Source organism: Leiobunum rupestre, chromosome 10 (assembly GCF_980474605.1).
Source record: "Leiobunum rupestre chromosome 10, qqLeiRupe1.1.hap1, whole genome shotgun sequence".
Lineage (NCBI taxonomy): Eukaryota > Metazoa > Arthropoda > Arachnida > Opiliones > Sclerosomatidae > Leiobunum > Leiobunum rupestre.
The window spans coordinates 38,494,515-38,502,374 of record NC_143393.1 but is presented as its reverse complement, the minus strand read 5'-3'; positions in this window follow the sequence as shown (position 1 = coordinate 38,502,374).

Below are 7,860 nucleotides of genomic sequence, written 5' to 3'. Positions count from 1 at the left end.
ACTTCGATTCGGTAAATTATGTTCATAGTTGGCCGTGCGACGGTAAAGTAAAAAATATTCCTTTCAGATACTGCAGACAGCTAATTAATCGACACCTTCCTATTACAAAATGTTTTAAATAATAATAATAATTAGATAATTTAGATGAATCGATCAAAATTTAAACTGCTATTAGCAAAATAAAATTAATAATAGTTCGTATTTCTTAAGATGGATGGGGCTGCAGTTCTCCACAAAGTCACGTGACTACTATATTTCCAGCGACCCCTGGACTTTATAGTTTCGCCTATTGATACAGGCGCCATATTACTCGTTCGCGTTTCGCTACCTTATTTCCAAAATAAAGTAACTCGAAAAATTCATTTTTGATCAAATGTACAAGATAATTGAAAATTTGTTTTCATTTAAATTTAATATTTTAATATATTTAATACATCGGGGGGATTGTGCACTTAAATGTCCGTGACATCTTGTTTATTTCCAGATTTCTAATATCATTTATCATCTAGACGCCGTGCTCTACGATGTACGTGAAACCTAGGAGCAACAAACACAGCAACTCACACAAGGAGAACGCAGCTAGCCTTTAAGCACGCTAACGTAGTGTTGTGTACAAATTTCATTGGACGAACCTTTACGCTGAACGTTTTACTGGTCGGGGGGGGGGAAGACAATTTCCGAATTTTCCCCTTCCACCGGCAGCAGGCGCTAAAGCGTCTAACCAATGAAAATTGTACGCAAGAAAATCCACGACTTTTGACGGGTTGCGTTCTCCTGGTGTGAGCAGTGCTGCGTTTGTTGTTCCTAGGTGAAACTTATACACTCAAATCCCCAATAGTTTTTTTTATAAATTCAGCTACGCTTGCCGAACTTGTTTTTATGTGGCTCCTACGTCACGATGTCGTCGCTTTATTTGAATAGTTTTGACACGCGCGGTTGGCACGCGCACGTGAAAAGTTAAAGTTGTGACGCGGTAAATTACCCTGGTAACAGTAATTTACCATTTTCTCAGGTAAATTACGAAAATGGTAATTACCCTGGTAATTACCAGGGTAATTTACTGTGGTAAATTACCATTACCGCGTAATTTACTGATTTCCTAAATTACGGTAATTTAAGAACTATAAAAATAATGGTGTTGGTCCATTTGATCGAAAAATATGTGATCGACAGTCGATCATTATACGTTGCAATTGATCGAAATTCCATTTGATCGAATCCCATTTGTCATTTGTTTCATAAGATCGAACCTTCAAATGATCGAATACTATTTTATCGAATTCAAAAGTATTTATAGTACCAGTTGGTATGTTTTTATTTTACCGAATGTCAATATGAAGTGCAGAAGGAATAATGATGGAATAATTCATTGCTTAAGTGCAGAAGGAATAATTCATTGCTTTAACTGTATTAAGCCACAAAGATGAAGAGATTTTTACTTTATACACTATATGATGGAATTTTTTATGACATCGACGATAACGGACCGTTGTTTTTGATATATATAAATATGTTCAGGTTAGGTTAGGTTAGATTAGGTTGATGTACGCGCGCCGTAGGCGCGTATGCACCGTTGCCTTTTCGATTTACTCCCAAAAACTAGTAGTTTTACCCTACAGTAGCTTTCGATCAAATTTCGTTCGATCAAATGCCATTCGATCAAATGCAATTCGATGAAATGGAAATTCGATCAAATGGGACCCGTTCGATCATTTGGGAATTGATCAAATAGACTCAAACCAAAATAATATATACGCTTACATGTATAAAAAGTGTTATTTTTTGGAGCGTGTGCTTCCTAATATTTCCTTGTTTAGATGGTCTCGCGCGTTTTCGCGCGAGCTCAACAAAAAAACAAAATATGCGCGCGCTCTCTAACTTAATCACGTGACCTCGCGTATTTTATATAAAGAGCTATTGGGATTGGGTATGGAAATTAGGCTCAAGCTTCAGGTTAATGAATTTTCGAGCGCCTTTTGAATAGTTTTCAATAACAAAAATCCATTCTTGATAAAGTTTTTAAATTAAATAATAACATAATTAGTATTATACTCTGCTAATTTTGGATTCTGCCTTTAATAGTTTTATAGAAAAATGCCGGATTAAATTATTTCTTGGAGCGTGTGAATGAAAAATCATAAAAATTATTATTGCGCATTTATATAATTTCGATAAGACTAATAACTCAATTTAAAACCATTGATATTAAAGAGAAGGGAAAATTAATCTACTTTTATATCACACGGGGTTGAAAACGTGTCATCATTTTCGCAGCTCAATCGATATATTACAGACCAATGGACTATATATTTTATTTCTCGACAAAAGTCCGACCCTTAATTTCGTATACAGGGTGGAAACCTCAGTCGTGGTCCAGCCTCGCTACTTCGCCTAGTACACCAGAGTGCTGCGAGTCGAACACTTCTACAGGCGATGGTATTCCACAAATAGACCAATGGGATAATTATAAGCGCATCTTTATCCAATCACCCGAAAAAGCATTTGGAAGATGCGCTTCTAATTCTTCCATTGATCTATTTTTAAACTAGGAAAAGTACCGAGGCTGGACCACGGCTGAGGCTTCCAATTCTAGCATTGGTCTATTTTTGGCCTACCAGCGCCTGTAGAAGTGTTCCACCCGCAGTACTCTGGTGTACTAGGAGAAGTACCGAGGGTGGACCACGGCTGAGGATTCCACCCTGTATACACAGGCTCGCGGAGGGCGGCTGTATCGTGACAAAACCCTCTTGACATTTGGACACAATAACGCGAAACATCGTCCGGTTGTGGTCAGGTCGACCCTTCAGTTACATTTATAGACTGGCCACAACAATAGGGGCAATCGGTCAACGCTAGACATTTATTGAAAAATTCTGATCGACTCGGATTGAAAATCGAATTTCTTCAAAGTGAAACGTAAGTTCTTTATTTTTAAAATAACGGGATTTAGAAATTATAATTAGTCTTTTATATCGGGTCTACGTAGAGGATGTATTTGTAATTTGACCTTTTCAATCAAGATGAAACTTAATTTCTTGCCGGGTATATTTACTCGGGACGGGGTTATCTAAGCGCGAAAATATTGTAACTCCATAATGTCACTTTCGAGGGCTTCGAACCGTTGCAAATTTTGCGCACGGAATTTTAGGTCTTAAAGGGATTTCAGAAACCAGAAACTGATTTTGTGATTTCAGAGCACGGTTTTCTTGTTGAATTTTGGTATTTTAGGCTGATTTCGACATTTTTGGACTATAATTGTTCGTCTAGATTTCGCAATTTTCCAGTTGATTCCAAGATTTCAAAAATAATTTTTCGTCTAGATTTCGCAATTTTACAGTTGATTCCAAGATTTCAAAAATAATTTTTCGTCTAGATTTCGCAATTTTCCAGTTGATTCCAAGATTTCAAAAATAATTTTTCGTCTAGATTTCGCAATTTTCCAGTTGATTCCAAGATTTCAAAAATAATTTTTCGTCTAGATTTCGCAATTTTCCAGTTGATTCCAAGATTTAAAAAAATAATTTTTCGCCTAGATTTCGCAATTTTACAGTTGATTCCAAGATTTCAAAAATAATTTTTCGTCTAGATTTCGCAATTTAACAGTTGATTCCAAGATTTCAAAAATAATTTTTCACCTAGATTTCGCAATTTTAAAGTTGATTCCAATATTTCAAAAATAATTTTTCGTCTAGATTTCGCAATTTTCCAGTTGATTCCAAGATTTCAAAAATAATGTTCGTCTAGATTTCGCAATTTTCCAGTTGATTCCAAGATTTAAAAAAATAATTTTTCGCCTAGATTTCGCAATTTTACAGTTGATTCCAAGATTTCAAAAATAATTTTTCGTCTAGATTTCGCAATTTTACAGTTGATTCCAAGATTTCAAAAATAATTTTTCACCTAGATTTCGCAATTTTACAGTTGATTCCAAGATTTCAAAAATAATTTTTCGTCTAGATTTCGCAATTTTCCAGTTGATTCCAAGATTTCAAAAATAATATTTCGTCTAGATTTCGCAATTTTACAGTTGATTCCAAGATTTCAAAAATAATTTTTCGTCTAGATTTCGCAATTTTACAGTTGATTCCAATATTTCAAAAATAATATTTCGTCTAGATTTCGCAATTTTCCAGTTGATTCCAAGATTTCAAAAATAATGTTCGTCTAGATTTCGCAATTTTACAGTTGATTCCAAGATTTCAAAAATAATTTTTCACCTAGATTTCGCAATTTTACAGTTGATTCCAAGATTTCAAAAATAATTTTTCACCTAGATTTCGCAATTTTCCAGTTGATTCCAAGATTTCAAAAATAATTTTTCACCTAGATTTCGCAATTTTCCAGTTGATTCCAAGATTTCAAAAATAATTTTTCGTCTAGATTTCGCAATTTTCCAGTTGATTCCAAGATTTCAAAAATAATTTTTCATCTAGATTTCGCAATTTTCCAGTTGAATCCAATATTTCAAAAATAATTTTTCGTCTGGATTTCGCAATTTTCCAGTTGATTCCAAGATTTCAAAAATAATTTTTCGTCTGGATTTCGCAATTTTCCAGTTGATTCCAAGATTTCAAAAATAATTTTTCGTCTCGATTTCGCAATTTTCCAGTTGATTCCAAGATTTCAAAAATAATTTTCCGTCTGGATTTCGCAATTTTCCAGTTGATTCCAAGATTTCAAAAATAATTTTTCGTCTGGATTTCGCAATTTTCCAGTTGATTCCAAGATTTCAAAAATAATTTTTCGTCTAGATTTCGCAATTTTCCAGTTGATTCCAAGATTTCAAAAATCATTTTTCGTCTGGATTTCGCAATTTTCCAGTTGATTCCAAGATTTCAAAAATAATTTTTCGTCTAGATTTCGCAATTTTACAGTTGATTCCAAGATTTCAAAAATAATTTTTCACCTGGATTTCGCAATTTTCCAGTTGATTCCAAGATTTCAAAAATAATTTTTCGTCTAGATTTCGCAATTTTCCAGTTGATTCCAAGATTTCAAAAATAATTTTTCGTCTGGATTTCGCAATTTTCCAGTTGATTCCAAGATTTCAAAAATAATTTTTCGTCTGGATTTCGCAATTTTCCAGTTGATTCCAAGATTTCAAAAATAATTTTTCGTCTAGATTTCGCAATTTTCCAGTTGATTCCAAGATTTCAAAAATAATTTTTCGTCTGGATTTCGCAATTTTACAGTTGATTCCAAGATTTCAAAAATAATTTTTCGTCTGGATTTCGCAATTTTACAGTTGATTCCAAGATTTCAAAAATAATTTTTCGTCTGGATTTCGCAATTTTCCAGTTGAATCCAATATTTCAAAAATAATTTTTCGACTATATTTCGCAACTTTCCAGTTGATTACAAGATTTCAAAAGTAAATTTTTCTTCAGAGTGTACGGGATTTGTACGAATGTCGGACTTTTGAGATTATTCGAATTGTATGATTTTTCAATTACAGGCCTTCGATAGGTGATTTCGTGATTTTAACTAAAGCTATGGTTTATTTATTAAAAAATGTATTGTCTCAAAGTTTTTTATTTATATTTCGCGGCTCAAAATATGATAAATTATAGTGACAATATTTTAAGTTACTCTCTTTGAGACATTTGTTAACTTCAAGTTACCATAACGTAAATATGTCCGAAACTACAAAATAAATGTTTTAATAGTTAGTTCGCCTATCCTTTAGTGTTTAAAATAGTTTCGGTATTTAAAATTATATAGTTAATTAGCTATAACATAAACTATCCTTAGAAATGACGCTGCAAGACCTATAGACCTTTATTAAAATCAAATATGTAGGTTTGGCTATACGAAGATTAAAATTAATTAAATCATGATTACATGTTTTAATCTTAATTTTTAGAACATCCAGTAACAGACAGATTTGCCCCTCGCTTCATATTAACTATTTAACTAATAACGACCAAATATATTTTAAACATGAGATCAACAAAAGTTTAATCTACTTCCATAAAGAAAGATTTTAAGTGTTAATATTTAATCAGTAGGACTAAAATTCGATTTTGTAAAATAATAAAATTTTCGTATCTGAGAGACATAACGTTTTAACTGAAATTTGCGAATGACGCGAGTTACGACATTATTGCAGTCGAGTAGGCAAATGTTGAGCGCCTGTACACGGTAAAAGCTCTTTGTTTACTATAAACGCTCGTACACAAACACTAAAAAACGACGTAATATTGCAGAGATTGAGCCAGCGTGTTGTACAACCTTGTAAACGTAGCGTATCGGCCCAAGTATAGCCTCAGTACGCGTTCTACGTACACGTTTATCCACGAGCTTAATTTTCTCTATTTTGTGATTTAACGTTTAGACCCTTTCAATAAAAGTTCTGTCAATATTACGATGATATAATTTCGGGAAAATAGTCCCTACTTCGAAAGGGCTTTCCGGAACCGTTTTAAAATACCAAATACCATAGCGTAAAGTCCGAGGGGCAGGTCACTTCCATTTTGGGTGCGTCTTAATCATAGTAAAATGTTTAAATCAGGGTAATCGACTAATCGTGATTAAATCAGGGTAATCAAGATTAAAAAATCTAATCAAGATTAGAAAATCTAATCACGATTTCAACGAGATTTAATCATTCTAATCATGATCTAAGATTTAATCATTTTAATTATATTTAATCATTTTAATTATATTTAATCATTTTAATTAGATTTAATCATTTTAATTAGATTTAATCATTTTAATTAGATTTAATCATTTTAATTAGATTTAATCATTTTAATTAGATTTAATCATTTTAATTAGATTGGATCATTTTAATCACGATTTAATCAATATAATCGGTCGCATCGAGAATTTATCATTAAAATCAAAACTAAAGTACGATTTAATCATACTAATCACGATATAATTTTTTAATCAGGATTTAATCATTTTAAACAGATTTAATCATTTTAATCAAATTTAATCATTTAATCATAATTAAATCAGATTTAAACATTCTAATCATGATTAAACGTGATTTAATCAACTTAATCGTGATTAAATTGAAATTAATCAAAATAATCACGATTAAATCGGATTTAATCGTTTGAGGGGTGCGTCGTTAATCAAGGAAGTGACCTGCCCCTCGGTAAAATCCCCTTTTATGTAAGGAGAGAGGATTCAATGACAAAAAAACTGACCGTCAGCAAAAATAAAATCACGAGCAAAAGGAATTCTCATTAGATTTGAGATTTTTTTTGTTTGCGAAAGCTGTCGGGGAGGTCAATAGCACACTGACCCCTGCGGTCAATTTATTTCCCCCCTCCAATTCATCTTCCCCCCTTATCTCCGATATCCTTATTGCGCACCAGCCCACCACTTCGGGTTGGGTTTTGATCGGGGTTTTGGTCAATATGGGGGACAAAGCGATATATTTGATCACAGAGTCGAGGGGAACGGGCCCGGGCCTCTTTAAAACAATAATTCCGGGCCCCAAGGGAGACGATATTATTGGAGACGATGTTACTAAAAATCATAATAATAATCAGCTAGGCTAATACCCAAGGCACCACCCTAGGCCTAAGTCATCGAGCGAATTTTAAAGCCTTTAAATCAGGTGGTCGGGTTACAATGCGTAGGAGGGTGGTGGCAAGCCCTGCAAGCAACGCGGGCCAACAGCTTCCTACACTAACTATTACCGTTAACCTCAACAAGTTTTTAGCAGAAGCACGTATCTCCCTAATTTGAGAAGGTTATTCGCTTGCAGGCTTCCGCTGATTTAAAAAATAAAATTTTGGAACAAAATAAATGAGGGATAAATTCGTGATTATTGTGATTCTCTGAAAATATTAAAACGGGAAAATTATAATTTAGAAATAAATAAATTATCCTAATATTTTACAT